This window comes from Dreissena polymorpha, chromosome 2, assembly GCF_020536995.1.
Source record: "Dreissena polymorpha isolate Duluth1 chromosome 2, UMN_Dpol_1.0, whole genome shotgun sequence".
In the NCBI taxonomy this organism is placed as follows: Eukaryota; Metazoa; Mollusca; class Bivalvia; order Myida; family Dreissenidae; genus Dreissena; species Dreissena polymorpha.
Window position 1 is genome coordinate 115,636,829 of NC_068356.1, and position 6,442 is coordinate 115,643,270.

Sequence of the window (6,442 nt, forward strand, 5' to 3'; positions counted from 1 at the left end):
AATCGCAAGCAGAAAGATTCAATCGCCATTCGCGATTTTGCCGATCAGAAACGCTAAAATATAATATCCTGACTTAAAAATTAAGTTAGAAAAATGCGTTATAAATAGTTAAATTCAACAAAAAAGTTTAAATTGTTATTTTTTTTCACTGGTTAGTCGCATATTCACCGCATGAAATGTGTGTTATCAATTGTTATCATTGCTTATTATGAGTTTATTTTTTCACCATCGAAATATATGGTATTATATTATTAGATTAACACAAAGTTTTCTTTCGACATATTTTAATCATACTTTTAAAGCCGCGTCATGGGAAGATTGGGATTACGGCGCGTTGGCTAGCGTAGCTTATGCCCTTCTGCGCACTGCAATAGGTTTCGTGGTCTTCGTAGGAATATCCTGACCTTCTGTGACATGCGCAGGCTGCACCGTAGCCACGCTAGCCGCATATGGCATAATACCCATTTTCGCATGACGCAGGTCTATAAAATATCTTTGTTTCTTATAAATGGAACATCTTACATACACGTAGTCAGGGGGGGGTCGCGTTCGCACCCAATCTTGTTTGACGAGTAAAAAAAGTACTTTAAGTTGCATCAAACTTTATTTGACGCAAAAACGGTTATTTATTTTTTCCAGTTACCCAGTGAGTCTTCGTATTTAAGCGTTAAAATTATGTTGTATTCAATATGCAACCGACAGGTCACCATATAATTATTTTCTCGATTAAGTCATTTCCAAGATAGGGCGTGATTTTTATTTACAATTTTTAACCGTAGAATTGTTGAAATCAACAGAAGTTTTGACAGCGAAATTTTTAGAAGATCTAAGAAGCCGGTCCCCGCAGAATGGATTTGGAATCTTTGTAATAAATGGATATTTGTTTTCTGTATAATGCAAAATTATTAACCTGGCACTCTAATCCGTATAAAATCGATTCTTATTTACAGATATTTGATACTAAATGATTGTTTTGTAACTTTTGTCATCGTTATTAATGTCTGTTTAAGCTATAACTTTAGTAGATATCAAAACAAAATGATGAAGCCTTCTTATTGTGGGTTGAAATCCCTTTCCAATAACACTTTTTGACAACTATCTAAATGGCTTAAAAACATTTGATTAACTTGAATAAATAATCTTATAAAAAGGAAAATACATTTAGATGATTATAAACGGAATGTTATGTCAGCTTCCGAAAATGACTGAAATCAAAGGACACGCTTCGACTATTGCCGAAGACTAATGAGTCATTGGTTAATAACTTTGCATTATACCACAATTTATAACAATTACACACTGTGCACATCGTTTTCGACAGCCTGCGTTGTCTTTTTGTTGTTTCCCCGTACAACCATTTTTGGATCCCCTAAAGGGTTTTCCAGCAACACAAATATCAGCTATGCTCAAGACAGGATAATTTTTTTGTTGAATGACAAGAAACCAAATTATTTCTACAAAGCAATGTAGCTTTTTGTAATTTACCAACACTTAATGGAATCTGTTCTGCTCCACATACAGAACTGCCCACAATGTTTTAATTACTAGTACGTCAAACTTGACAATAGGAATTTCCTACTCTTAAAAAGTTGTTATAATGAATTTAAAACGTTATAACATTTGATCAGGTGGACGTTAACGTTTAATGTTCATCAACTGTGACGGATCTTGAGCATAAAATGGGAAAATAAGTACATATTTTTTTCTTCAACGTATACATTGTTAAGGACTTTGAGACCATTTGGCCAGAAGTTTGTGGTTATAGGGTCTAATTGAAGTGTTAAGTGTTATATCTTTTTTGAACTTCGTTTCGAAAAAGATAACTAATTTGTTAAAAATTGTTTAAAAAATAAATAAAGTAACCAGCTATACCATTTTGAATTCTTTTTAGTATTGATGCAGATTAGAATAGACCCAGTTTTGTTAATCAGTGTGTGTTGTACAATACACTATTATCATGTTTAGAGCAATGCTAGGCCTCTGGTTCTATCCATAGTAGCAGACAAACAATTGTTGAAAAAAAGTAAAATATTTCCATTTAGTTTGCTCGATTTATGAATGTTAGAATGTTGGAATGGTAAAACACACCAATTTTATCAAGATTCCAAGAAATAGCGATATTTTATACAGTTCTTCTTGTTGATTTTACATTCTATAAATTTGTTGTTGAATATGTAAACAAAGTGTGTGCGCGCATACTAGTGTCGGGTTAAACACCGTATAAAATGATGTATATCCGTGACTGATCAAAAAAGGTGGTTATTGAAAAAAGTGGTGGGGAATACATGTATGTTATATCATATTCATGTCGATCAGTCACTGAGTATGGTCAATGAAAGTGAAATTTCATATAAAAAAGACACCATAAGTCCAGTCTCTAAATACAGTTAAAAAGTGACCAGAATGCATGAGTTTACGTTTCATTTTCAAAATTGTCTAGGGGGGGGACCTCCAAAGCCCCCGACTGCAGGAGGGGGACATCCCCCCCCCCCCTCCGCACATACCCTCATCGCCACTTCGTTGCTCAATAACAATCGTCGATGACAAAAATTCGCACCCCACTTTTCAAAACCTGGCTACGGGCCTGTCTTAGCACAATACTTTTCGATCGAAAATTGAAGTCAAACTGTGTTGTTTATTGCAAACTGTCAACTTTCAGTAGCCTATTCAGTCTTTCAAGAACGATTTCCATACGGATTGAAAGAGTACGGTAATCATTTGTAGTTAGATTATGAAACAAGTTCCGTCTTATTATCACACAATATTATTTCGGTAGTTTTTGTTTCCTCATATTGAAAGCAACACTGTGTTATCAACGTGTATCGATAGTCCATTTTGTCTTCCCTGGACGATTAATGACCGATTATCCAGTCATTATCGAAAATGATCAAAACAAACAGTTTTGTTGTTTTCTGTTGAGTTTTAGCGAATATGGATAAATTATTTCCGATTGTCACGGATTTTCCCAATGGGCGGCGTTTTACTAATCATGGGGAAACAATAATTAAATGGAATTTATATTCATATTAAAATACAACATTTTTCTTTAATATTATTTTGCTTTGCGCACGGGTTTATTGATCACTTAGTAAAATAGTATTGGATTTTTCCGTTTTTCTCCCGTTGATCTGATAAAGAATCGGCTGTTATCAAGGTTGGTAATTAATGGCCTCATCTGCGCACGTGAATGTGTGTATTTCAGAGTTCATTTTTGAAGTCCTGTTGCGTCTTCGCGAATGCATCTATTGGCTGACCATGTGACCTTTAAGGAGAGCTGTGTTACGCGAGTATAACGTTACACGTAATGGACTATTTCATTAGGAAAGAATGTTATGTAAAGTATACTCTTCCGCGCCGCGAATTCTTTCTGCAAGTGACCAGTATAATGAATTACTTTTAATTACGAAAAGTATACCTCCGCGAACTATTTCTCGGCGCGGATTGCCTTCAAGCTTCGATTTTTGGGTGATTTGGTGAACAATAAGTGTAGGCGTGCCGATTTTCCAAACACGACCATTAACCTTAGTTTTTCTAGCGAACAACTTAAAACCGCAATCAATACAACAACAACAACAACAATTATTCAGCAATAAATAACCTACATTACATATGCATTATACAATTTATAAGTAATGGTAGACGATAGAGGTTGGACGATAGTGTTATAAACTGGTTAACATGGTAAGTTATGAAGGGAAGAAATAGTTGCATCTAATATTGCAACTGCACAACTACACTTGAAGACTTCCTAACGCAACACGCATTCAAATCAATAAAGCCTCCTTATTTTATTACGGATTTTGTTGCAATTTTGACTCAGACTAATTCAATACATATCTCATACTTCATGTAAATTTAATTGAAATTGATCAACATTAAAATATGAAACAAAAAATTTAAAAGCAACACTGCAAATGTAAAACTCTCAAAATACAACGTAAAATAATAATGTGAAAAGTGCAACGCAATAATTTACACAGTTTAATGACCGACCGGCTTGCAACAATTTGATTCTGAATATTTATACGAGCCATATTGTTTTTTTAAACAATGTTATGTTTTCCTGGTTAAAAAACCCATCTAGAATGATGAAATTCAAATTTAATTGGACTAACATAGCGTTGTACTTCACTTGGTGACTTTGCTGACGCAACATTTTTTTTACTTAAATATCTCACTTATGAGTAAATGTTGCAGACTAGCACTATTGTTTCAAAATAGCAGAATGATGATGAAAAAATAACGGAGTTCCGGGACTGGGAAGGTCGACCACCCATATATATCAAATGCTATGTCACATCTAATGCTAAATAATTCTTTAAAGTTTCGACACTCCGAAAATGGTGATGGCATTTCCGGATCTCCAAATTTGGTAAGGGGTATATTTAGAACTTGTTTCTGGGGCTAATACTAGAATTCGATTGGTTAAAATGATGTCAATTTTATGGTTTAATTATTTGTGAGCGTTAGCTTACAAATAATGCAGACCGAATTTTGCAAATCAGTATGCCCTAGCTACGCTAGGAACCGTAACCCGTGACTGCCTGTGTGGATAACTCCAGTAAAATTTAGCAGACGAAAGAATGCTAAAAGCGTCTGCTTTAACCACCGCATCTGCCTGTTCTCACTGGTACAGTACATAGTGTGTATTTAACAGCTTGTAAGACAACGTTGGCCAGTGTAGTGTTTATCAGTGAAATCTATACATATTGGCTGCTTTCAGGGAAAACGGGGCTTAATGCATGTCGAATAAGATTAGCCTGTGCACACTTATTAGCTGTATCAATGATTTGGAAAAAAAACACATCTCGACCTGTGTTTAAAGACACGCTCTTTATAAATATGAATATGTTGTGGTCATTTCAAACTTGCGATATAAAAAGCTAAAACATAATTTTGAAAACTGAGTTGCGTCTAAGATTATATAACAGCGAACAAATTTAGTGCCTTCAGCGCTTTGATTAGTGTGAGCATTAGCTCACACTAATGTTACTGAGCATATTTTGCAAATCAGTATGTGCTTAGAAGCCTAAGCTACGCTATGGAAAGACAACCACTGCCTGTTGCAGCAGACGACAAATGCTATGAGCGTCTGCTAGGAAAGATAACCACCATATTTGCCTGTTTATACTTCACCACTGGTATACTGCAGTGGGTCTACATGACTAATAGTGTTTAACAGCTTGTAAGACGAGATTGGCCAGTCTAGTGTTTATCATTGAAATCTGTACATATTAACAGCTTTCAGGGAAAACGGGGCTTAATGCATGTCAAATAAGATTAGCCTGTGCATACTGATTAGATTGTGCAATACGCACAAGCTAATCAAGGACGACATTTTTGATTTTATAATGTTTTTCGTTTAAAGAGAGTCTCTGGTACTGGGATGACAATTTATGCATATGCATTAAGCCCTGTTCTCCCAAAATGAAGCTAAAATTATATTTTTTATTAATGATTTAAAAAAAATACACATCTAAACCTGTGCTTTAAGACACACATTTTATAAATTTGAATGGGTTGTGTTCATTTAAAACTTGCAATATAAAAAGCTTTCACATAATTTTTTAAACTGAGTTGCGTCTAAACTTATGCAACAGCGAACACCTTCAGTGCCTTCAGTGCTTTGATTTAGAATTATTTTACGTCCGATTGAAACGACGCCCGAAGCCCGCAGAACACAATAAGACTCTGAAACAAGTTGGTCGTGGTTTCTCATTAACGAAATACAAATTTTGGGGATTGAGAAGGCATTGTACAGATTGTTATTCTATGGTTATTTTTGTATTAATATTTTTGCATGTTTCTGTGTGTAAATTAATTGATACATTTAGTTTGAGTGAATATTAAAGCCTGGTTAGTTAACTCTGTAATAAGGGTAAAGGAAAACCACACAGTCATTTGTGAATGGAATATAGTTTTCATTTCAATTATGTGTTTTTGTATCAGTTGGGACAATTGTTGTGTAATTTTAATAATATTATATGTTATTATGACGCACATTTATTTAGATCCTATTAGAATTTGTACGTGTGATCACTACAGTATGTACATTCAAACGATAAAATCATTCATCCGTGACGATCGGACGCTTTAGCAAGTGGGAAAGGTATCCTGCAACATAGGGATTGCGCGATTGCGTTCCTAAATTGTATACGAGAAATATTGATTTTTACATTAATTTAATGTTTTTCTGGTGTCTCAGTCCACCTTAAAGGAAGAAATTAAAATAAAATTAGAATCATATCGCGTTTCACCATTTCCACGTGTTTAAAGATGAAACCACACATACACCACGTGCAAAAGCATCCGATTTTCACGGATTGTGATTTTATCGTTTTAAATCTTGCACATAATATTTTCAAATGATCACATGTGAAATATTATATCAAAATATAAACTCATACTGAGATATTCAAGTTTGAAAAGTGTTGCGTGAAAA